Source organism: Lepisosteus oculatus, chromosome 13 (genome assembly GCF_040954835.1).
Source record: "Lepisosteus oculatus isolate fLepOcu1 chromosome 13, fLepOcu1.hap2, whole genome shotgun sequence".
NCBI lineage: Eukaryota > Metazoa > Chordata > Actinopteri > Semionotiformes > Lepisosteidae > Lepisosteus > Lepisosteus oculatus.
Genome location: NC_090708.1, coordinates 17,170,697 through 17,198,121, shown reverse-complemented (window position 1 = coordinate 17,198,121; position 27,425 = coordinate 17,170,697). Strand labels below are relative to the sequence as shown.

The following is a 27,425-nucleotide window of genomic DNA, read 5'->3' as shown; positions in this document are numbered from 1 at the left end:
TCTCAGAAATCTCACCCTTACGTCCAAACCAAACTTGAGAGGATAACTGTTGTGAACTCACTAAACACTTATTGTATATAGCGAAAACCTGCTTCTAACAGGTGACGCCAATTCCCTAATGACCCACGGTATAAAAATTTAGAATAATCTTTTCTCCCTGTTTCTGGTCGGTCTTGAAGCTGCCCATTGGTGTCCCAGACCAGCTTTGACTCTGCTCTGTTACAATGGTTTCTCTTGACCTAATGAATAACTGGTCAGTTTGACTGAATATCTGTATACTCTAATTAAGATGCAATATCCATTCAATAAAGCTTTTATATTTAATGGGTACATTAATTTTAAAACTGCTACAGTAAAATTATATTTTGTTTTAAATTCAAGCTTTCATGATGGGGCCAAACGGTCACCCTGATGAAGGGGGACTTAGAATGTATCAGTGTTTAATATATACATACATAAACAGTATGCATGTCCATGTGTGTTAAATTATCTATGTACATTTAGATATACTGTATTTGTATTCCTGCAGTTTTCCCTGTGATGGACTGGCATCCCATCCAGGATGTACCCTGCTTTGCGCCAGTTGCTTGCCATGATAGACTCTGGCTCCCCCACAACCCTGATTTTGAAGAAGCAATTAGAAAATGGATGGATTTATGTATTCATGCATACTGTATGTGTGTAAAGTATATGTACATTTCTTCCTTGTTACCCAGAGGAACTGTAACAAGTTCTATTTCATTCATATTTATTTTTGCTCTTATCAATACAATAAAAATACAATTCTAAAAAGATACATAGAAGGAGTTACTCCATTGTGCAAAAACCAAGACTGAATGTAAGTGTATCAAAGCAGAATCGATATTGAACCCCTGGTGTCAGAGTAATGTACCACCAAATCAAAGGTTTTGTTTTCTCCATGTGATCCACAGGACTGAACCTGTAGAAAAACAGGTAGAGTATAAAAGATTATGTAAGATATATGTTTCATTATTCCTAATGACTTTAAATTAGTAGAAAACCACACTTTTTGCATTTTTCATGTGTCCCTTGTGTGTTCCAGTCTGCTGATACAGGAGAGGCTATATACTGTTGACCCAGAAAGGCTGATATACAGTAGTTTACCTCATAAGTGGTTTGATTTTTGGTATGTGTAATTCTGGTGTTTTACTGACAGCAATACCAGACATAGCTAATGTGTTAATTCAGACAGTCTGCTGCGTTTACAGGCAGCAGTGGACAAATTTAAACAAAACACAAGCAATGTGTGTTATTGAGCTCAGAAGAAGTTTTTAAGAATTACCCAAAGTGATTGTATTTGTCCAAAGGTATCAATGACTACCTACTGTAGTTGAATTTATGTCACATTGTGTTACAGCTGTAATCAATGTTTGAGGTGGCCTGAATGATGATTAGTGGTGTTCTCTAATATCTTGTCAAGACAGTCTGCAATGTAAGTAAGATGTTAAATAGTAGCTGTCACTCAGCTGGTAGAGACAGACCTCTTTTTCCTTCCAGGGCTAGTGACTGTGTATTAGACCACACTATCCTGCCATCGCCAGCAGCCATATTACCCTGCAACTCACAACTGGCAACCCACTGAAGCTAAGCAGGTGTGACCCTTGTCAGTACCTGGATGGGAGACCTCCTGGGAAAAACTAAGGTTGCTGCTGGAAGAGGTGTTAGTGGGGCCAGCAGGGGGTGCTCACCCTGCGGTCCATGTGGATCCTAATGCCCCAGTATAGTGACGGGGACACTATACTGTAAACAGGCACTGTCCTTTGGATGAGACGTAAGACCAAGTTCCTGACTCTCTGTGGTCATTAAAAATTCCAGGGTATTTCTCGAAAAGAGTAGGGGTGTAACCCCAGTGTCCTGACCACATTTCCCATTGGCCCTTACCAATCAAGGCCTCCTAATAATCCTCATCTATGAATTGGCTTCATTACTCTGCTCTCCTCTCCACTGATAGCTGATGTGTGGTGAGCGTTCTGGCGCACTATGGCTGCCGTCGCATCATCCAGGTGGATGCTGCACATTGGTGGTAGTGGAGGTGAGTCCCCATTACCTGTAAAGTGCTTTGAGTGGAGTGTCCAAAAAAAAGCTACATAAGTGTAAGCAATTATTATTATTATTATTATTATTATTATTATTATTATTATTATTATCCTGTGTGCCGACGACAGGCCTCATGGTCACTCCATGGCTCTTGACCCCCAGCAGCCGGCTGGCGGCCATGCGTGGATATTGAATTAAACTCCCAGTAAGGTCGCCCGGCTGCTCCTCAGCTGGGCTGCATTACCCAAGTCCCCTGAGGCCCTGCCGACCTTTCACTTGAATGCATCAAGTTTAAATAAACAATCCGCAAAATGCTTTTTTCATCTTAAACCTTTGGCTCCATTCTCACACATTCTTCTCGTCTCTCTAGTACTGTCTGTGGGTTTATTCCCCTTGTGTTCTGCAGTGCTGTCCCCACGTGCCCACCCACTCTTTGCAGATGCTGTGGGGGTCCCCTGCTTTGAGGTATTTCACTTTCACATGTTACAGCACTGCATCTCAAGGGTGCAGACCCCAATGTGTTTATGAGCTCTTCACATGCAGCATCTTAGCCCCTCCTGGGAAGATACACCAGTCCTGACTTGTTTTGACTACAGTCACCTTGCCATTGTTAATGGGCTGTATTTGGGGGTCTCACGCAATGCAGTGGAAAATGTGTGGAACCATTTTGTGACTAGGAAAATAACACCTCTCCAAGCTGAACAAAACAGCAAAACACATTTCAGCTGACCAGATAAGGATCTCAAAGTAACATGCTTTGTTCAGCTGAGAAAAAAAGGCAACACAGGAAGACAAGGGTCTTATTTTCCCGAAATGTAATCATTACAGTATGCATATCAGCTGTATTATTTACATCTGGGTCGTTTCCCTCCATCTGAAAGGTGATATTTTTGTTAAGAATTATAGGTTTGGCTTTCCACTCCTATTGTGCTGTGCAGGGATAGAGTTTGCAATGCAATGTTTTTCCAAATGCAAAAATCTGTCTTTAGGCATCTCCATGTGCTCATGTGGCCTCCTCTGTAATCTCCCCATCTCACAAAAACAAAAACATCTCCGCCTTCTTATCTTTTCACAACGTTTGCTCCAAGATATTTATTTTCCTACATTACAGCCTTTATTAAAGCAGGGTGAGAGTGATTAGACTGTGTGAGTTCTCTGGCCTCAATAAAGTCCCAAACTCCAGGTTACTGGATATTTTTTTTGGTTTTAGGTTAAGAGGGGTGGATATTAATACAGTGACACGAATGGAAACAAAGAGCATACAGGGGACTCAGCTGGAATGAAAAAGACTAATTCAATTAGGTCATAAACCCCAAACAGTGCCTTTTTTCCACAAACAAAAAAACAGAGCACTGGGGGACCCGAAAGGTCAGATGAGTTCAAACCTACAACATGAGATTGGCCAGAGTCTATAGTGAGTGAACCCAGGATCTTGAACCTGCTGTTGCATACTGCGTTAAGCCAAAAACATAGCTTTTGCTGCAATGTGTACGTTGTGCACTGTGCTATGTTTTATGCCTTAGTCATTGTTTGTCATGGATGTTGATGAAATACATAAGCAATAATCATGCCCAATATGTGTGAAGTTCTCAGAAGGCAGAGGGAGATTGTAAGGTCATGGAGAATAAACAAGAAGTAAGGGTTAAAACAAGATGCTGCAGAATTCCAAAGGACCGTTTGAAATGGAGTTTCAGGCTTTTCAACCATGCAGCAGAGGTGGGCAGATCATGACAGGAAAACAGCATGACTATTGACAATGCACACTCCTGTTTCATCACCAAACAAGAGAAGCACATACTCTCCTCCTCTCTGAGGTTCATATTCCAGCTTGCATTTTTCATGCTGGAAAATGTGTTCTTACAGATACCCAGGCTTTGAATTACTATATCTGCAAAAGGATTACAGATAAAATTATTGGCTGTGACTCCTTCAAGGCTGTTTTCTTTAGATATTTTCAGTAAGATAACAGAAATTTAACCTCAAAGTGACTGGTTTAAGGAGATCAGGTCAACTATAGAATGCTCTGGTTGTTTCTAGGTCATTGTACTGAGTAAAAAGAAAGACTTACACTTCAGCTTCCTCTGTGTTTGAAGTGTAAGGTTCATTCTTTTTTCATACCTGTTTTTAGTATGTGCCATATTCAGAGATTGTTGTTTTTTCTGCAATATTTGCACCATGAATGGCAAAACATGTTTTGTCTTTGCATCTTTCCAGTACACAATTTCACCATAAAAGTGCTCTGGATGGTTTTAAAACTGAAATGGGTAGAGGCATTGGGGGAGAGAGCTAGAAATAAGAAAGAAAATGATGAAGAGATTCATAATCCATCTGTTTTAGCTGTCCATTATCAAGTCGGAGTCTGTGGCGTCTGTGGCATATTGCCCAGAAGGCAAATATGCAATGTATGTAGATTTGCAGTTCACTAATTCAAACCACAGTGCAGCCCTCTCATACGAATGCTGCATTCACTCCGGTCTAGTATGGTCCCAGTTACAGCATATGGCTAGCAGGTCCTGTAGCTAGGTTGAATCCATTCTTACTAGGAGATTCTTGATTTAACGTCCCAACATGCCCTTGACTGCCACTGGATGTCCCCTGTTTTAGAGAATAGTAATCCTTCATTAAATGACTTATGATAATAGTCAAGTATATAGAGAATACTCCAACTATATTCTACAGCAGGTTGATTATAAGGAAAGGATTTTAATTCCAGTGTGGAGATGCTATTGTGTAGAGGAAACTTGCAGGGTCTAATAAACCTTAAAAATACAATGAAACACAAGTCCTGGGCAGGGATCAGAAATCTTCCCATGAACCCATACTTCTTGTTTTGATTAGGCTAACAATTACATGAGACAATTGTAAAATTATCCTGCTTGGAGGAGGGAAAGGAAATGTTTGAAGCCCAATACTGGTATTATATAGTTTTGCATGAAACCATTATCAAATTTGTAAAAACATTTTGTTGATTACCACTTCTTTAATTGTGACAAGCCACTCTGAAGGCATAGAAAAAAAAATGCATTCTCCTGGGCTTATTACAGCATCCAAAGACAATCCTGCAAAATTAGAAATGTACTTACCCATTATATTAATCTTAGAGAGGAACGCTTGCAAATACTGTATGTATATATAAACTAAGCTGTAAAGTTTTGCCTCATCTCACATATTTCATTCAATACTTCCTTTTTTTTCTTATCATATTTCATACTTTTGAGGTCCATTTAAAATAATGAGGTGTAAAATAGCCTCAAATATACCTTTAAAGCCTTCGTTGTATCCTTGAAGAGATGAGAAGAAAGGATGTCTTCTTGCAAGACACCACTCCACAATAGTTAAATGACTTTTTTCTTTAAAAGAATAAGTGCATTTAAAAAAAAAATCTTTGTTTCTGGTTTAAATCAAAACCTTACGGAAATATTCCTTGATGGAAGTAAACTGTGTTGAACAGAAACATGTGACCTAGGATTGCAGGAGCTGAACTCTGGACTGTGCAGAATTGGGATGGTGCATGTTGAGGGGGTGGGGGTGGCCAGGGGTCACACCAGAACCCCCACTGTTTATGTAATAAATGGCTTTGGAGGAGGTGAGAGGTCAGAGCGATAATCAGTAGTATAAACGTCTCTCTCCCTCCTGACTCATGTTTGCAGGGGTCCCGAGTCTTGCCTAATGACACAGGATGCCAACAGTTGCCTCTGGCTGGGTGCCCCCAGCTCTGATATAGAGGCAGCCCCCGAACGGTTGTGTCCTGCTCAGGGGAAATGGCAGACAAAAGTGGAGCAGGATGAGAGAAGAACAAGTTAACGGTCCACCGTGAATCGAAAATGTTCATTTTCTAAAGTTTCAAATAGACTACCCCATGGAAAAAGTTGAAATGTTAGTAATCACATGTCAGTAAATACTGAAAAGGGACCATATATCCTCACTCTGCCTGGCCTATGTTTTCACAAACAGAAACTGACATGTAAGAATATTTTAAACCTTTTCCTTTGGGTACCCATTTGACATTTTATTTATAAGAAAAAAAAATCCTTCTTTGCTCTTTTGCTTTGCAAGACATAGACAAATATTTCTTAGATTATGCCAACACAGACTGGCCCTACAGCTCTGCATTGGCTCGTCTGCCGTTTGTGTGTTTCTATTTTAAACTGCCTTTGTTTCTTTGCATTACTTATTGCCATTGGCAGGAGAAAGAGAGTGACCCAAGCACGCATGCTGCCTCTCCTCACACACACACACGCATATGCAATCTCCCGTACGTGCGGTATACAGTATATGCTCTCTTTCACACATACTCACACACAAAAACACAAACTCTCACTCACACATATACACACACTTTCACTCACACGCTTGGTCACAATATGGTTGAAACAGTAATTAATTTACTTTCTGTGCCTGTGTCTTGGCTCCAGCACGGCACACTTAATCCCCTAACAACTTGGCAGAATCAGTCCTGCATTCTCAGCAAACTCCATTTTGGAATGCTGCAATTATCATCATTGATTTCCTTGTCAGTTTCTTAAATGAGAATATCCTCAGTACATGGCAAAGTACTCCCCAGCACAACACTGTTCAGGTCGCTGCTGGTGTTGATTAACAGGGCACAGGTTCTCTAATTCAACCTGAAGAACACCAGTACTCCTCTCCCAAAGAAAGCTGGCAGTGATGTGCAACCACTTTGGTCAGATTTAGTGGGGAAGGCGTTACAAGGCTGCTAATTTTGAACACTCTGTAATACAAGATAACACAACAAAAAACAATCCCATTTTCTCCTGTGCTCCTCTACCTCCATCCTCGAAATCCTCCCCAGGTAGTAAACCCCTTCCTCCCCAATAGCAGAGGACCCCAGGAATCCCCATCTGATAGCAGTATTTAAGAGTGGGATCAACAAGGCTTTGATAGTGTCTGCTGCTGTACCCTAGCCTCTACAGGGTCTGTAGACAGTTCCCTCCCAGCTCCAAGGGCCTATGCAATGGAGAACTACATATGTGTGGCATCAAGTGAAGAGACTGATACTAGGGAAAGCAAAGCAGAGACCATCAGCACTGAGGAAGGGTCTCCTTAGCAGCTGTAATGCCAGTAAACCAAAACCCCCTTCCGTCTGCAGAGGGATAATTCAGTGATGAGTCGTCATTCAACAAAAGAGACAGTGAAGAACAAGGGATATTTTGACCCAAAATAGTAGCACTGAAGAGACCCATCCCCTAAAAAGAACCACATCCAAAAACTCCAAATAAAGAACCCTTTGTTACTTACAATATAAAAAAATAGATTTTTAAAGAATTTACAAAATTCTACAGAGAATAGGATATCCTGTTACTTATTTTAATTTGAACACTAGTTATTAAAGAAACATTATAAAGGGATTTTAAATATTGAGTTTGAAGTTTGATATTCATTGACAAACATATGTACCAAGCGGTTTACACACAGGTTCCCTGACATCCATGACAGAGGCCTGTCATGGTTGTCCAATCATGGAGCATACGGTAGTCTATGAGGGATTCTGGCCATATGCCAACTGAATGTGATTGAATGTAGAGAAGAACATAATGAAAACATTTTGAAATAGGGTACAAATTAATTTTTGAAACTTGATTTGGTGGACTTTGCTGAAATTATTAAAGTATTATACCCATGTGTAATGGATTAATGAATAACAAACCATTCCGCATAGTGCCAAGTTTCCCATTTAACTATAGTCTATTCACATTAAAAACATATAAATAGAACAGATAACAACAAAAAGCTCTGAAGGAGATTTGTATTACAATCTGTTGCCTCAGAGCAGTACCAAGTTAATTAGAACCTTCTAAATGCACATAAAATGAACTTGTTTTGACCGAATCTATGTGGTACAAGTCCAGGTCATGCATACAGTGATTGTCATTTCAAGCAAGCCTCAAGCCCTTGTCAATCTGAGAACATATACAGTAGATTATGTCTCCTGCAACAGGACAGCAAGAAAGCTTAGACTGAGACTGCTCGAATGTGTGCATGGATATTAGGAGATTGGCCAGTGAGTGAGCGGTGCTGGTCAGCCCATGGAAGTCGGACCCTCACTTTCAGGTGTGGCAGTGAGAAAAGGGGTGTCACAAGGAGAGGCCGGGTACTGTAAGTAAAAGATCAAACCCCGGAAGGGGAGAGTTCCAGTAGGACTCCTGGAGGTGGTTGAGAAACAGAGGAGCTGCCTAAACTCTTTCTGCGTCAGCACGCAGGTAAAAAGGAACATGGCGAGAATAAGACCAGCAAATGAAAATGACTGGGAGGAGGTTCTTGCCAACCTGTAGCTGTGTATGGTATGCAAAAAGAAGTATGAGGTGGCTTAATTGCCCCACACAAACACAGGTCATTCTAATTTTCATGAAAGTGGGGTTCAGCTACCACATTGATTCATTGCAAAAGACAAAAACACAAAACGTTGTCATTACTGTGCAATATCCTGAGGTGCACTCTACAAGACCTAAACATTGAGTTCCTCCCAGATAAGCCTGGCTCGCTTTAGAAGCACGGTCTGTGTAGACTCCTGGACAACTGAACTGAAACAGAGGTTCTATCAATGTCTCCCAATCCTGTCCACACACACTCATCTCCCAGGGCACGTGACTGGACTGCTGAATTTACATGTGGGGGTAAAGCACAATGTTTCTGCAGTTGCATTTGATTTCCAATTAAGGGATCTCACTAGCAATTAGTCTGCCCATCAAGAAGTAAAACATGCTTTTTACACAAAGGCCCCAAACCGAGACATACAGATTAACAGCCAAAGTCAATAAATGTACCTTAGAGATGCCAGTGGGGAAGTAATTGCAACTAACGGAGGCAATGTGGATTGATGTTTAGAAGAGAAAACGAATGTAGCTGAGGTGGATGTGCTGAGACTGACAATGCACTCTGCACTGCATGCAGACCACCTCAAAACAAGTGCAAGACCTTTTTTTCCAAGGCCAAAACAAGTTTGTTTCATGTTAAATAAATTAAAATAAAGACGATGGTTAATGGTTAATAAGTTTATACTTACCATATAATAACATAGTTATTCGAGTATGACTACATTGCCATAAAGTAGTTCTATCTCACAACATTTTAAAGAGTGTATTATTTCTGTATTATATGATATATTTTAAGCATTACCTTTGAGGCCTATGTTTCCTCTGTCTTACTGACATTCTACAGCTTAATAGACGATCCCATTTTGTATAACAGTTAGTTAGAGTGCATTTCAAAAGTAATAACAAAAGAACACAAAAGGCAGTTAATAGCTCTCAGCAAACTGACATATCGAGGAATAACCTGGTTTGCGACCAATAGTGTCCACGCTACAGGGCCCACTTTCTGCTATGAATGTGTGTTTCTTGTTGGTTGATCCTCTCAGGATCCCCTGAATGTGTCATTTTAAAGACTTTGATTGTATTGCAGCCTTTCATGCTCTAGTTGGGGGAACAGAGTCATGACACAGGAATATTCATTCATTTATTCATTCATTCATTCATCTGAATGTGGATAAAAGGACAATATACAGTATACGTACATGTCCCTAGCAGTTTAAATTTAAAGGACTGGCAGCATGTGTGCTTAAATGAGAAATTATTAAATTTAACACTATAGCTTAAAATCATTAACAATGTGTTTAAGTAATCAAATGTACTAATATATTTACTCAGGTTGCAAAGTTACTGTACATTGTAATACTTCTACAGATATACAGTAAGAACTAAGGACTGTATATGAGAAGACTCAATCAGTAACATGCAGTGGTGGACTGGAATTAAAAATCAGCCCTGACATTCAAGGCACACACTTTCCTAAACCTGGGATATACTGTATAGGCAATCATGCAGGGTATCTCTTCATTTTTTCCAATAATTATTTCAGTGTATATGTCTCAACAACACATTTATGTTCTAGACGTATTCCATGCAATACTGAAATGTACTATACAGTATTTGTTGAAATATTTAACCTTGATTCATTTAATTACATTAAAGTGACTATAGATAACCAAATCCATTTTGTTATCAGAAATACGATACTCATTTTCTGTAACACAATTCTTTCATACCATTTTAAAACACTTACCAGTGAGACAGGTGCATATCTACTATATCAACCTGCATTGTCTAATATGTACACAAACTAAAAATACACATTCCAAATAAACCATACGATACTATTGACTTTACAAAGTGTCTTGCCTTAGGGGATCAGAAGACTGCTTTCTTCAGACATGATCAACAGCAGAATTGCCACAAAGTTGCCATGGTCAGTGGAGATGTACGACCTCCAATTTGTTTCCCTTGTAGCTACCTCTAGTTTATTACTAAAATTAGGGAACTGTTATTTTAGGAAAAGGACATAAAACAAATGAAAACGGGTGCAGAGAGAGTAATGCTACAAATTGGGCAAAGATCACCAATCTGTTTTGTCTTAGATCTCCTGACAATAGTGCATTTGGGTTGACAGATTGCACAAGATCTGAGTGAGGAGAATGGGACTGAGCTTACTAGACCCCACACTGAGCGTGCAGGCAGGAAGACCGAAACACAGGACAGAGGTCAACTGAGGATGGGAATAGTCACTGCATCCTCACACTTCAATACTTTGTTCATCCTCTTTCAGCTGAGCTCACGTTGTTGAGCAATTCCCATCTGGAACAAACATTTATACACAGTGACACCTGAAGAAGGCTCCACGGCCGAAACGTTGTGTTCTCTTTCTTCTTTTTTTCAGCATGGAATAAACCTATTACTTGTTCCTTTGCAGCCTACACATGCTGGCGCAGCTACCCACCTGAATTTATACACAGTGCTGTGCAGAAGGCAGCTAAACTACTATGCAAAAAATGCATTTGTTGTTTTTTTCAGGTAATTTTGAATTTTCTAATTCTGCTGCAACAGATCCTTTCATTAATGGAATGACAGACAAGGGGTGTGCATGAAAGGAGGAGCATGAAAAAACAGCTATTTATAGATGTTGTGCAGAAACATTTCTCTAGGGTCACTAATGCAGATACTGTATTATCAATTTGCTGAGCTGTAATGAAACAACATCTGTCCACATTGAGCAAATGCAGAAGAGGTGACGGGAAATGGAGTGAGTAATAGACATTGCTCAAGTGAGGGTCAAACTGTCACGCCTTCTGCAGCCAGGGGGCGCTCCTACTCTGTCCTGTCCCTAGTTTCCCGTGCTTTGCTCTCCTTTCGGTCTCTCTTTCTCTGGGGCTATATATTTCCGGGTCACTTATTCTGCTTCGCTCAGCATTGACGTTAGGATGTCCTGAGACCCGCCTAGCACCAGGTCGCCGCTCCGTCCATGGCCTGAGGGCATAGGTTTCTATAGGGCACTCCAGAACTCTTTGCACTGCTGAGCCTGGGCTAACCCCCCGATCCGTCGCTTCGCATAGGGCAGGTGAGGAAGGACATTCTGGCTGTTGACTATTAGGTAATGAAAATACTTTAGTATGAGGGCTTTTATTTTATTTTAATTGTGATGATATTTTCAATTTAATCACATAGACTAGACCAACAGTCCTCTGACTGGCCATTCTAGCTATGGTTATGTGCCACTACACAACTGAGTGCTCATTTGAATTCAAGTAGTTAATTAATCTCTAAATATCATCCAGCATCTTCTTGAAGCTATTACGGTCAACATTTTGGCACAACCGTTTTCCATCTTTTAAAGCATCTTCTCTAAATTTTAACTGGTGACCTCATGCCTATGCTTTGTTGTTGAACTTGATGTGGTCTCATAAATTGGTGAGGAGTTTCAATACTCTAGCTGTTAATCAGAAGGTTAAGGACTTATATCATGAGAATAAAATAGCTTGTAATAGCAGTGTGGACAGTGGCACAGGGATTGCTGGTGTTGTATTTTTTCTGGTCCATTTATACCTGCGGTTATGTAGCTGAGCATTAACATAAATCAGCTGGACTTAACAGCAGAGAGTGGTAGCTCGGCTCTAATCAGACGCCTCTCACCCCTGCATCAGCTTCTCACCCATCTGCTTGTGGGAGCACTTATGATGACAACCCATTTTATATTTTTGTGCTGTTGTAAAATAAGTTTGATTTCACTTGGCGGCAGATAGAATAATTACTGTTTACAGGGGATGAGTTATTCCCCTGACATTTGAGGAGGATTAGTTTTGATGACAGGATTAGCAGATGACATGATTGCAGAGAATCAGCATGGCAGGAATGTGGGGCGCAGTGCTTCTGACACACTCCAAAACCCGTGCTACCAAAATAAGCACAAGAAGTCAGCACATCTTTGGGTTTCTTCACTGAGCACAACCAGGCACTGCTCCACAAAAGAGTTTAAATGGCTTCCATACTCCCAAAGCTTTTTGAGGTTAATTCTCAATGTGCCAAACTAAAAAACAACAGGAAACATTTTCATCCATATTACTTTTACAAATATAGCCTTAGAATACAAATGTTTGCAAGAGCAAATTTGCCAAATTAGGGAATGATTTTCCAGAGTTGGCTCACTAATGAAGGAAGAGAGAATTTACAACTCATTAAGCTTGAAAACTGAAGGCACAGGTTGAAAAATCGATTGCTGAACTTATTGAAAGAGACAAATTGCTCAAAAACATCCATGTGATTAATGTAAATGTGTAATTTAAAAAAAATGACTCCTAAGGAGGAACTGTAAAATGTATTTATTCATTTGGGAAGCTACGAAAGGAAGTACATTTACACAGAGCAGTTTTGATTCATTAGTAAACCTTTTATTATTAGTAGATCTTTGGAATATCTGGCCCTGTGTCAAAATGTCTTGTGAATTTGCATTGGCTTGGGACCATAGGTCACAAGTGACAAGTAGCTAATTGTAACATACTGTAGGGGTTCAGCGTATTCAGAAAGCATGTTATTAAGAGTAATGTCATGTCAAGTTACACAATTCTTACTTCCAAATAACTTTCTTTTGTGTTTGTACAGCACATCCCAATTTTATTGAAGCACTTAAGATAATGATAGTTTTTAAAGTGGGTTTCCCCTCTTAGTTGCCTTTTATGACAGTATTACCTTTCAGCTGGGCCCAGGGTGACTTCCCTGAACCTCCTCTGTTCCTCTTCACAGGCAGTGGCAGCTGCTGCCTATCCTGCTTGATCCACAGATGACAGGTGGCTCAGCTGTGTGCAGAAAGCCTGGCTGTCACCATGCCAACACTGTGCAGGATGGCTCTGGGGACGGAGCCATGGCAGAGGGGAGATGTACCTGTCTAATGGATGAGTGACCGCACCACCACAGAGTCAGGGCAACACAGCGTGGCTCTTTTACAAAGCAACTCCAGAAAATAAAACTACTGCCCACCAAACAACTAGGTACCATCCACACTCAATGGCATAGAATATTAGGACTCCCCATTGAATGACATATTGTGTCTTTGAACAGCAAGAGCAACTTGAACAAGATGTAGCTGGCATTCTACAAGATTTACAAATTATTGCCTATTCCTCTAGTAGAATCACCCTCAGCTAAGGATGTGATGAAGGCCATGGTAAATGGAAATGAACTAGACATCACTTTGATCTTCAATAGAACTGAGGTCTGTGGATAATTCTGACCAGAGGTGGTAGTGCAATTCTGTCTCCTCTTACTCAAGACAAATTTAAATTGCCCATTACTAAGCTTTTTAATTTGAAATTCCTAATATTTTGACCAGTGAGTTGTAAGTTTTATTCCACATTAATGGAAGAAAAATATTGTTTAGCATCTGTTTAGCCAATTGCTATTAGACTCCAATTGTTTAAGAGTCAGTTTCCAGTTGAGTGACTCAGATATCTGTATTCTCTCTCTCGGGAGAGAGCAAGGACCTGCAGAAATGGCCCCCTGCCATGCTCACCTGTTAGAGTTATTCTCCCCCTTTAGACACATTGAAAGCTCTTCTGTGTGCAAGTACAGATACATCTCTCACTGTCTGCCTGCAAGTTCCTTGCATATTTCCTTCAAAATTGAGAGACCTTAGCGATTAACACACTGCATCCCAGCGCTAATCTACAATTGTCCAGCAAAGCTTGGCAAATCCGTGGCACAGCCTCAAAAATAATTTTACACTAAAGGATCATTTTGGGTTTAATACAAGGAGGTGTAGTATTCCCCACTGGTGTGCCCTTTGACCTCCTGGCTGTTCAGTTACCTACTGTATGACATCATGGGATATTATAGCTACCAGCTCAGGTCTACAAGAATCAACCAAAGCATGTACTGTAGATGTTTTTTTTTAAATTTATCAGAAAGGGCTCACAGGGCACAACAGAGGGACATTTCATGCTCCCTGTAATGAAAACGGTGTGTTAGTGAAGTCATCTTGAAACTTTCACAGTAAAAGGAAAACTCATTTTGAATTTAAATGTAAAAAAAACATTACAAATACAGTATGTAATTCAAGTAGTTTATAGATTATTTAGTTGTGCTGCCTTTTACTTATTAAATTACAATCATGCATTACTAAGATTAGATTACTCTTTTTATCTGATTTCACTATGGTTTGTGGTATTACAATATGATACAGTAAGTATCAGAAGAGATACCTACATTATGCCACACCCTCTGCTTTGCAAACTCAGAGGCTCAGCATTGAACTGAGACAGACTACAGTCCTACCAGGGCTGACAGGGACACGTGAGTCTTGCTGAGAGACAGAGGGGAGTCAGCACCCAGAGGTCAAGGCCACACATCAGTGGCTCCTGATCAATTTACTTTTACATTATACAGACCATCACAGTATTCTTATTGCATCCGTATGGTTTCTGGAAATCAAATCAGAGTTAACATCGTTGGGCACAGTTAACAAGCAGATATCATTTACAAAAAAACAGTGCCACAGTGAAAAAATTAATATATATATTTAAGCACATGATAAAGAACACTCTCTGGGGGGAATCAACCTGTGGTTTTGATACCACTGAAGAAAAGCTAAAGTTTTAAACACAGGCTGAGCCAGGCTGGAGAGTACCACTGAAATTGTGAATGGGGGACTTGCGTGATTTATGATAAAGCATCTCAGACGTATGGAACCGGTTATTTCAAAGTGATTTATGGAGATAATTCAGGCACTGTCTGTACGAAGATCTGGCATTGATTAAGGTTGTGGACAAGGATGGGCTTTGATGGGCCAAATGGTTTCCTCCTCCATTCAAAACCTTCTTTTGTTCTTGGGAAAGTAATATGCCGAAATGGGTCGTATATCTCAAGCTGGCAGACAAAACGCAAATTGGAGTCACACGTTTAGAAACAAAATCAATCATATGGAAATGAACCATTTTGACTCAGCAGGAGATAGGAGGTCTTTTGTGTGTGTGTTGTTTTGCGTGGATGAAATTGTAGTGGAAGCTAGAAAAGAATAAGGCTCAATTAGCCTCAGGAATCAGTGAGCCTCTAGGAACCCAAATAAAACATGATGGCTCCCTCTCAATTCAAGGCTTTCTTTACTTACATACAGTGCTATCTTTAGATGGTTTGAGCCTTGGAATTTTACCGCATAATACGTGTATTGTGGGAGGTAGAGCCTTTCCCTAATGGAGGCATGAGTTGATTGATCCATCTTTAGACATTTATGACATGTTCCAGGGTAAAGGAATATGTATTCAACAGTACAGTAGTTTCTACAGTTTTTGTTTTTACACAGTGAAGCATTCAGGCAGTGTAATGAACAGTTTTTTCGGACCCTATGCAGACGACACAATCCAGAATTGTGAGGAAACACTGGGGAAAAGTCATGCAGGAATACGGAGATGAAAACAGGGGGGCGTGTCCATGCAATGCGCTGGTGCACGGGGGAGGTGTGGCCGAGGCAAACAATCCAAAAAATAATCCAGACGGGGAATCCAAAAACAAGCTAGAGTCCATGACCAGGCAATCCATCTGAAACAGGAGATAAAATCAGGAACCGGCAAGAGGAACAGGAACAAAGACTTAAAACCATGACGGAGCCAGGCTCATCCGGACCCGGGCTCGCACGATACGGAAATAAGATGCAGAGCCCGGAACTTTTAAGGGGAACGAGAAGGAGGCTGGAACAAGGGGCAGGTGCACAGAATGAGTCCAAAGTGAAAAGACCCGGAGCGCCCTTAAGGAGGAGGGACTACAATCGTGACAGGCAGCAAGTACTATTTAATCTCAGCCAGAGACTGAGAGTAATCTTTTTTTTTTGCTTTGGTTCATTCAATTATTCAACAAGCTAAAGTACAGTGGTCTGTACCACATTTCTGTCACGATTGTAAGTCCCTCCTCTTGAGGGCGCTCCGGCACTTTCCCATTTTCGTTGATTTCGTGCACCTGACTCCCATTCTAGCCCCTCCCTTTATAAGCCAGATGCTCCTACCATTCTGGGCTCAGCTTTGGAAGATGGACGCCCTGAAGCCCATCTACCAGTGGGTCCAGGAGTGGCCCAATTGGCTTCACAACGGCGTCCTGACCATCTGGGTCTGGGGCTTGGAGCACTTGGCCCTGTTACTCCTTTTTATTTCCCTGTACCTGCATCAGATCCCACTCCAGTTTTTAACTTTTGTCTTGTCTGTCGTGGATGGATTACCCAGTTCTGGACTCTTGCTTTTACCCTGGATTTACCATCGGACTCCCTTTGGACTTTCAACTGGACCACGCCCCCTCCCCGAGCACCAGTGCACTGTCGACACACCGCCCTGTTCATCTACCGGCTTAGCCTAGTCTTCTCTCCCCCGTGTATGTTTCACTCCCTTCCAGATTTGGCCGTCTGCATAGGGTCCTTTAGTCAGGCTGTCTTGTTTGGCAGCAGGCACTGTATGAACTTATCCAATAAGGCATGCATTCCTCCTTCTCTTTGCTCTTTATGGTGCATACATTATTATTTTCATTATCATCCAAACCAATGCCCTTGTACAGTGTACATTATAGGTGACAGATGCTCAGCCAGGCTTTGACTGTTTGTAGCTATAGAAGATCCCACATTTCTGTCTGACTGAAAGGGCAGCGCTCTATCATTCCATCCACTTTTTTACACAGAATTGAGGGAGTCTAAAGTAAACTTCCTAGCCACTTTTGTAAATCTGACGTTTTCTTTAAGAAACAGCTTGATGGGGTTCTTGGGTCATTAAGATACTAGAAACAGATAAGAAAAAATGAATAATCAGTTTTATTTTACTCTGAGCCTTGCATATATTCTTCAATTCTAATTTCATTTTTCTCAAGATGAAGTATCTAAATTTACCCCCATGCATTAAAAACCAGCACAGCAATTCCTATTGTATGATGATATACAGTAAATTATTATATGAACAATAGATACAGCAAATTACATCCCCATCTGTATTTCATATGATCACATCATCCTCACCCAGCCATGATCTTCCTCTAGTATTACAGTGCATATGGTAACATTATTTCCCATGCATGCGCTATTGCTACTCGTCCATTTCATTTCACATTAAACTCAAACAATGAACAGTGCTTTAAGCTTGCGTGACTGGTCCCCCAGGACTCCCTTGCAAATGAGTTGTTACATTCACCAGGGTTTTTCCTGCAAAATGTTTGAATAAACAATGACTGTGAAGGCCATTTTCTTTTTATTTTTGTCCTGCACTGCTGAGTTTATGTTTAAAGACTTGAGGCAGCTCTGGTGTGATCTCACCAAGGCATGGCCCTGTTTCTGTCAGGGTTTGATCTTTGAAAGAGCCAGTTGTTCTCAACAGGGATTCAACGGTTAATATTTGAAGACATAACAAATACAAATAATACAGGAAAACAAACTGAGTAACAGATGGTAACATCTTCAACATTCTCCAGCCCCTATCACCTGATATTTCAGTAACCTCCCTCACTCTGAATACTCTTCCTAGACCACTCTCTAGAAAGCAGGTGGGGTTTATAGCCACATATGAAAGGTGGCAGAGGAGAGAAGGTCATTTAGCACATCTTGCAATGTTAATTGTTAGTAGCTAATCCATCCCAAAATGGCATCCAGGCATTTTTTCAAAGTCTGCATACAGTCACTGTCAACAACCCAACATGGCAGCCCGTTCCAGCACAACTAATCTTTGTATAAAGTGGAAGTGCTTCCACATTTAAGCCCTAAGCATATCTGTTTTTTACTTCCAACTGCACCCCTGGATCCTTGTGTTACTGCTCAATGTGACGACATCCCTTGGGTTCATTTTGGCAGTACTTTTCAGAGGTTTAAACGTCTAAATCAAATTCCCTGGATGTCTCATCTGTTCACAATTTTCACCCACATTCTAAAGTTCTATTGTTATGAAAGTCCTTTTCCACCCCTGACTCTACCATATAGGAAAGACGTGTATACCCTTGACTCACAAAATTACTAATACAAAGAGATCTCAGTGTACTCAGGTTTAAGAACGGAAGAAAGATTATAACAAGAATAGGCCATCCAGCCCATCAGTACTCATAATGTTTCTGCCCACTAAGTGATTCTGTTACAGTATCATGTCTATACTTGAAAGTTCCCAGTGTCTCTGCCTCCACTCAATGTCCTAGCAATGTGCCCCATAAATGTCTGTGTAAAAAAAGCACTTTATAATCTTACCGAGAAATTGGCTTATGACCATTTTCCAGTTATGATCTCATGTTCTGCTCATTGCATCCAACTTGAAAAAAAGTTTGGATTGACCTTATTGACTTCCTTAACAATTGTGAAGATCTCAGTCAGGTCTCTTCTCAGATGTCTTGTACAGAGACTGAAAAGATTAAACTCCTTTACCTTCTCTTTGGAATTCTTCTCCTTAAAACTTCTTAAAGCTTCATGTAGCTCTTCACTGGAATTTCTCAAATGTTTCTTAATCCCTTTTGTGAAATGGTGACCAGAGCTATATGCAAGCAGAGTATGTATGCTCCAGATGTGGTCTAACTGATGCATTCCAGTTTTAACCTAACCTCTCTTATATTCTTCACTCTTTAGTATCTAACCACGCATTTGCTTTTTCTATTGCTTCTGTGCATTGCCTAGATTTTGGCAGCAATGGGCCTACTGCAAAACCCAGACCTTTTTCCTCTGCACGATGTCTAACTTTACACCTCCCATGGTGTAATTATGTCCCTCACTTTTCTTCCCCACACATATATTTGCCAATACTGAATGTCACCAGTCATGTATCTGCGCAGTTATGAGTCCAAGTTAAAGCTGATGCCAAGGATTTATTTCAGTAGTGTCCCACATTTCAATGGGGTGGGTTGGGGTGAGGTGCAGATACACATTCATCACAAGGGTAAAGTAAATGAGTGTCCTAAGCAGATAGGAAGAGAGATAGAAATATGCGGAAAGAGGAAAAACAAAAAGAGATAAAGGATAAAAAGGGAGGGAGAAAAAGAGGCAGAGAAAACATTAAAAAAGGGTTCCATGCTTTTCGCTCTGGAACAATTTCTTTTTTGCTTCATTTACTGAACATAAAAAACAAGAAGAGTCACAAATGAGGAGTCCATTCAGCCGATATATGCGTTGGATAGTTAGTAGCTAATTGAACCATCCAGCTGTTTCTTAAAATAAGACAGGATAACTTTAAAACCATGGCTGGGTAATTTGTTCCAGATTCACACATCCATAATTGTGTAAAAAAGGTGGTTAATATTCTCAGGTTTAAATGTCCTGTGGCTCAATGCTACCTGTTGAATCTGATGCAGACCACTACGTTGATGGTGTTAATTCCTTTGAGGATGTTGAATACAGTTCTTCAACTGGATTCGTTGGTAGCCTTCTCTGTCTATGATTTGAAAAGTTTTATTCTTTTAGCCTGTCAGAGTAAAACTTTCCATTAACCCCAGAATGTACTGTACTGAATCTGCTTGCTGCTCAGTAGCTCTATCTCTGTTTATTTTAATAAGGTCTTCCTGATGCATTCCACAATTTAAGCATAACATTCCTCTACTTAAATTTTACTTTAGCTACAGTAAACACTGTAATGTATCCCGTTTGCCTCTTTATTTCTTCCCTGCTTTGTCTAGAAGATGAAAAATAATGTGTCGTCGAGTCTTTTTAGTCAAGGCTGGTGTTTCTGGCCTCATACAGTATTTATTAGTTATGAAAATGAGAAATTAATTCTTAACATTTTTAAAGGCTAGATCTGGCAAGAGATTGCACAAGTATAGAACAGAGCAATCTAACCAATCTGTCTTTTATTTCAGTTACTCATGGTCTTGGAACTTTAGCTGGAGCTTTAGCTGGAGTCGGGAAAAGCAGGGCAAAATGAAAAAGTTTTGGAAGTGGCCCTGAGAGTGTGAAGGACCTGCCCTGCTTCCTGTGAGCTGCACGGGCTGATGGAAACCATAACAACCGCAGAGATCCTCGCCGGGATTGAGGAACGCGGCGCTCCAGCGAGGCTCCAGTTTCCTTGTAATCGAATCCCGCACTCCGGAGGCACTGCGCTCCGTGATCAAAACAAGCTGCGCAGATCGTGTCAAACAACCTGAGAAGGCCACTGAAACACAGAAAGAGAAAAGCGTTGCTGATTAAGATCTCCATCTTTTATCTGTTTCTATGAGGTGCCACGAGCCCAGCGGAGCTATGCAGGCTGTGTGTTGTGTTGGGGAATGAGTTATTTATCACTGGCAAATTGAGACATCCAGTACAGGCAGAAGAGATTCTCATTCCAGTGGTTGAGCTGCTTATAATGTATTGTCCTCCCTCCTCCTGTATTCCCTTTCCCTTTGTATGCTTAATCTGAACTGTCATTTATTTACATTTATATATATATAATTTAGTTTTAAGTTGTTTTTGTGTGTGTGTGTGGGGGGGGGGGGGGTGGACTTAGAGGAAGGCTTTACATTTTGCATTTGCACGATCTGTTTATTCAAACATTTTAACTAGTTGGCATGTCATGCCTGCCTTTCCTTCTGTTCAAGAAGTTTGGGCACACTGTCTATTCAGGGGCAGCCTATTTTTATGAGTTTTGTTTTATATTTAATAGATGTCAAGTTAGAGATGGGTGAGGAGTTAACAAAGGATAGGAGATTATTAAAATGCCAATATCATGGAAAGCAATTTTCACCTAAAGGATCCTCTTATTACCACACTTCAATAACCCATTTGTTATGATTCATAAAAATCCCCTGTTAACTGTTAAACATGTCTAAATCAAGAATAAACCATTTATAAGTAGGAAATAAAGTGTTATTGAAGCCTGTCAAGTGTAAAGCAAGTAACTATTTCCTTCTGTTTCCTTGCACTACAGTGCTGTTACCTTTGTACTTTTACACATGAATAAAACATGTCTTTCTACAGTTGGCAGAAGCAAAGGTAGTATTAGTAGACAGACTTGTGCCATTCCAGCCTGACTCCCTGTTTTGGCTGTCTGCTCGACACTTCAGTGACAGCTCTTTGCTACCAGCTGGTCAGACCTCTCAGCATGCAGCACAGCCAAAAGAGTAGCTGGTAGTGTCTCACAGATACACACAGCTTTCAAGAGCGCAGACTGAGGAGGACGTAAGGGTGATTAAAAATAAATTGCGGAAAGCTCCATTCGCTGGGGGCGCTCATGTCGCCAGCCAGGACAGATGTTCTTGGCTTTCTGTCACACTGCCCGGAGAGAGGAGCTGGAGTGACAAATGCTTTTCTCAGTTTTTAACACAAGATTTAAGTAACACCTTTCATCATCTGTGTCTAATTGCACTGGTTTTGAGGCATGGACGAAACAAAATCTGTTAATGTGATAAATTTGCTTAATATAGGCATTTCACAAAGCTAGCTGACAGCACCACATTATTAGATAGATCATTTTAATGGTAAATGATGTGAGCTTCTATCCTGATTTTTGGGTGGCGAGACTAATATGACTCAAGTATTTCAGTATTGTAGATCTTGGCTTCATGTGTGTCATTTCAGTCAGAAAGCCAACTTGTAATGCACAAATCTCGGAATTCATTACCTCACTGTGTGTAACTGGACTCAGTGACTCTGTCTCTCTCACTCATTTCCTCACTGACATTTTCATTCATTGCCTTGCTCAGTCACTTATTCACCAGCATTTACTATCTATAGTACTTGCTACAGGAGTACTTACTCCAACAAGACTGATCCCAGGTCTCTGGATTTAAACTAGTGACAAGGTACAGTAAATGGTTCCAGTGTGGTAAAAGAGAGCTTATCCATCCCGGGACATAGGAGTTCCCCCTTGACAAAGTCATAGGACTGGGGCAGAGGAAAGATATTTGATGCATGTTCATTCTGGCAGTGTAAGCCCTTCAAGGTGAAAAACATTTTCCCACTCATTTTAGCAAGGGGAATACATTACAAAGTGTAATGTTTCTTTTAACAAGGGGAACAGTGTTTCCTTAATTCCTCCACAATCTGAGCATTGATTCTAGCCTACTAGAATGAATCCATACAACCTACCTCTAATTTTTTACACTCAAGGACACTTGTATGTGGTTTTCCAACAGTCCTGTGAAACTATAATAATTTTAAACTTTAGTCTTGACCCGATGAGGTTACTACACATATCCAGAATTTGGAAAGGTGCTGACAGGCCAGTCAAACAGCCTGTGTTGTGGATCTACAATAACACCAGGATGCAAGGATAAAAAAATGGAAAACGGCAGTACAAGTGCATTTGGGACTGAGAGTGGGAAGTGCTTCTTTACACAAATGGTGGTAAGTGACTGGAACAAGCCCCCCAGCCATGCTATTTATGCTGTTAACATTTATCATGGTTAACATAGTAAATGAAAGTTACTAAGTAGCAATTTCATTGCTTAACCCTTTCATGACCAAAGTGTTAAAGTCCAGTTGCCTTTGGTGTACTTCTAGACAGTTACTTCTAGACATTTATTCAGTAGCTTTTCATGGTACCCTTAATTGATCATCTAATTCTGTATCTATCTCTTGTGCGGCACAATGAAGAGAGGTTTTACAGAAGAAACAATGACTGTACCTGTAAGGTTATGTAAACATTAGCTAGAGAGTGTCCAATTCTGGAATAGACAAGGACATTAAGGGTGAAATAAACTGACAGCAGCTAATGCAATAGCAAACCTGAGGAGCTGCCCATAGATAAGAGGTTTCAAAATAACCTGGTCATTGCAATTAGAGAAAAAAATAGTCACTGGCTTTCAGGTGACAAATATACTTTTCTTTCATTCCTTTGTTCTAATATCTAAAGGGCCATTCAAACTCATGTTGTATCCTTGCAATAATGTGTCGATATGGCATTATTTCACTGAGAGCAGCAGTTACAGTATAATCTTAACAATACAATTAAGCCCTCTAAGCATTGTAATGTAGCAGCATTAGTTCCAGTACTTTTCATGTATAAGGTTACTCTGTACTCTTTACTCTGTACAGTATGTGCAGAGTTGGAGGGGATTTATTAATTTCCAGGTTTGCACCAATGCTTCCTGAATTAAATGTTACATTGTAAATAATGTAATACTGTGATAATAAGTATTATTTTCTTGTAACCACATTTTAAATACAGTAAATGTTGTGTCACCAAGACACTACATTGTTAGCAGTAGAGGTAAGAGCCTTTGAGGAAACCGCTAACAGATTGCTTAATTTTTCATGGCATACATGGTGTGGTAACATGCTGTCTTTGTAGATCTAGCACTGACAGATCCATCAATTTCAATTGGGTGTTTTTTTTTTTCCTATAGTGATTTCCAGTGCAGTTCCGTTCTGTGTTGATCTGCATTTTTTTTATAAAGTATATAGTAAATTTATATAGTAATGAAATATGGTAAACATAAATATAGAAATGGACTAAGCTGAGTGGCATGGACAGGAGATTGACACATTCCAAGAAATTTACAGGTAATGGTTTAAAGGAGAGTGTATATTTTGACCGATGTGTGCTATCTCACTTAATATATGTATGCAAAAACTGGATCCTACAAATGGCCCTTAGGAGTACAGAATGATGCTAAATCACATGCAGGGGCAGAATAACACATAAAAGTGTTAGCACACAAACAGCAGTGCGATGTGTGTCATGTTACCTGGAGGGTGAGATGATGAGTCGTTCACATAGAAAAACCTGGATCACTGCTGGGTGCTGGGGGGCTACTTTAACCCTTAGGTTAAACTGATAAGGGCTCAAAACTATACTCTGTGTGCTGCTGGTGCAATGAGAGGTGAGTTGTCAGAAAGACCCCTAATACTCCTCATTACCACAGACAGGTCTCTGGTGTTCAGGCAATTTAAAAACTATTTCTGTTCACAGGTCTCATCAAAGAAGCTGTCTCACACCATTTTCCTCTCCAACCTGAAGATTGGAAGATGCATTCTAGACAAGGCTCTTACTTTCCATCTTAAAGCATAAACAATCACTTTGTGAATCATTTTTAAATTTTCTCGGCATATTCAGTCTCAATCCTGAAGTCTCCCATCCATACTTATTTCAAAAGCTAAACCCTTTTGTCCAGCCAGATTCTCTTTCTCCCTTCAAAGGGTTTTTCTATAAGCAAAAGGAAACAAGAGAGAAAGAAAAAGAAAGCAATCAGACACCCAAAAACCATTACCGCATCATCCAAAAAGACGATACAAAGTTCCACTAATTAATAACCCCTTTAAAGACGTGACTAATTCAGTCATAACATCTCCATGTTTTTCAGTCTCTCTAATCTGCTGCAGGCAGCTGCCTAAGGGATTGAAAAAGCATTTTTCAAAACCAACTTCTCATCTTCTCTCTCCTCCACCTTGGCTGTGGAGCTGTTGAAACTTTATCTGTAAATGTGAACAAGTCAGCTCTGACAGCCCGCCGCCTCTCCAGAGCTGTCATGTACAGGGACACAGCGGTCAGGAATTAATGCACCATTTCCGTGGGCAAGAGGTAAGAAAAAGGAACTCATTCTGCATGTGATTATGCATGGCTGCTGGACTCAGGAGCTTTAAAAGCAGCGTTTCTGCTGCTGCTCATACAACACAGCATTCCCTGCTCCCCCCTTCCATCCCCCTGCAGTTATCTGTAATGATCTGTGGTCGAGCAGAGAGCTCTGTGGTTCGGCTGTGGAAATTACTCATAAGGGAGCTTTAACAGTGGAGAGCGGAGAAAGGATTACAGTGAGAGAAGCCATAGATATAACAGAATGCATTGCCTGAAAAACATTTTTTTTTCTAAAAAAAAGTTATCGCATCCAGATTTCAGGACAGTGAGGAATACCCAGCTGCCGCAGCACAGGAAATTGGAAACCATAATACAAGAAGAAAAAGAATTATGGGAGTGAAAACATGAGCAAGAGACCAGTGGAATTATTAGATTGATTAGAGCCCAAATTGAAGGCTAGGAAAGACAGCAGAGTGGAATTCTTCAGTTAGTCCTGATTTGTTTTTATCTTTTAGCTTTGTAGGGTTTTGTTTTTCTGAAGGAGGGTGACAGTTTCAGTTTAAGCTGTCTGAGCTTTTGAGAAAAATGAAAAAGTACATTGAGTGCATCTGTGGTACTGTAATACTTAACACTAACATGAAACTCTTAATTGCAGTGCAGTGAATCGCACATTACACTGAAGTTCATTGCTGTCCCAGGTATTAACTCATACTGTAGATACAAAACTCTTTACTAGACGTGTCTGTCATTGGAAACACAAAGATTTTGTGTGTCCATATAAAGCTGAGCATCATGCATTAGATTAGCCATATGTTGGTATAATGTGTATTAGCTTTGTAATAACACATGCTGCACCATGTGGTAAAAGAAATTATATGCAAAACTGCCACAGTTATTTTTAAGCAGAAAAGTGTTGTCTTCTGAGATGATGAATCCTAATAGACTACAGAAGAGCTTTTCAACCAGGAACCTTATAGAGACACATCAGACGGCGAACAGAGATAACAGTTTGATGAATGGACCTGTTCTCCACTGTTAATACACAAGATTAAAACACAGACAAGACCAGTAAAGCAGAGTGTCAGAACTGTGATAACCTCTGGAACAGGCTAACACATTTATTACAGAAAGCAATGGATATGACTGTGCCATTGGAGCTGTGTTATTAAAGGGATGGATTGCCAATATGCACCTACTGCTGCTTGGGATAAGACTTACACAGAGATTAGCTTTACGATATTAGGATATTATCATGTACACTGATGTTTTTCTTGATGATATGAATATAGTGAAGGAAAACAAAAATAGTGTATTCCACTTGTTCAGATCTCTCTGGCTTTCCGATAGCAGGGGATTAATATTACTCATTCACTGCTGGTTCTTATGAAGGTTCATCTTTCTCTCTCTACTCTCTCTTCAGGTCAGACCTTTCAAAACCTGGTGGGTCACAACTCTGCTGAAAAAAACTTTCATCTTCATTAAACTTTTGTAAGCTTTTTATAAAATTCATAAAAGTTTGTCTGTGCTCCATATGCCTCATGGAAAATTCTTTTTTGTATTGTTAATTTTTAAATATGACTGTCTACTGGTATTGTATGTTGCCTAAATTATGGTACCTTGAGACAGTGGTCACTATGGAAACACAATTGTGTAAAGTAAAAACAAAGTTAGACACCGGAGACTTAAACTGACTAAAGAAGAACCCTTCGGCATGTTACATTACACTACTTTTAGTAGTGTTTTGCGCAGAAATAAAAACAAAATAACATATGAAATCTTTATAAGACACACAAATTAGAACATGGATGTGTTCACTTACAAATTGCAGAGAATTACAGATGTGAGTGACTGAAAGGGTATGTTACTGTTTTTATCTTCAAGCACTGCTAAATATTTGTGTCTGCTACAATCTATTCATCTCAATTTCAAACAAGATGCACTTTGTACTTTTATTTAGATACATTTATCTGATTTGAATTACAACAGAATATTTAAGAATGAAATGTCACATCACAATGCTGACATAAACAAAAAATATGCCTGTGCATGTTGTCAGGCAACAGCAAGTTCAGACAAGATAGAAACTCTGTCCTCAACTACATTCCCCAGGAGGCTGTTGAAAATATCCTGCCACCCTCAGTCACCAGACCTGCTGGGAGAAGACAACTGGTCAGGTGATTATATAAAAAGCAGGAAGCTGAGCCTTCAATATCATTCCTCATCTTCTGTCTGGGGGACTATACTGCATTTCTGAAGTGGGAGCAGGTGTTGAGAGAATGACCTGTGAATTGACCCAGTGAAGTGGAGTGATGTGAGGTTTCTAAGAGAAACTAACTTTTTGAGAGATTTTTATTGGAGTAGATTTTTGGAGAAAAAGTACTTTAATTTTGGGAAAGAGTCATGGGTAGGGATTTGATTTTGAAAGCTTGTAAGCAGCTTAGTTGCCTAGCTACTTACTTTATAGAGAGGGTGTAAGGTAGTGAAAGGTTAATTTTGATTGAAAGCCACCTGTTTATTGAAGAAACCTGTAGAATGAGGCACACCAAGTCTGAGTGAGTATGTAGAGTATCACTCAGAGGGTGTGAAATTCCACATGAGGGAAAGG

At 40.1% G+C, this 27,425-nt stretch overlaps 1 long non-coding RNA gene across 1 annotated transcript; it reads left to right on the top strand.

Annotated features, from left to right (window-relative positions):
- Positions 1 to 24,739: 24,739 nt before the first annotated feature.
- On the top strand, positions 24,740 to 26,987 carry LOC138242204 (uncharacterized). Its single transcript, XR_011191452.1, has 3 exons — positions 24,740 to 24,826; positions 26,241 to 26,308; positions 26,930 to 26,987. It is a non-coding gene; the product is annotated as an uncharacterized lncRNA (long non-coding RNA).
- Positions 26,988 to 27,425: the final 438 nt, after the last annotated feature.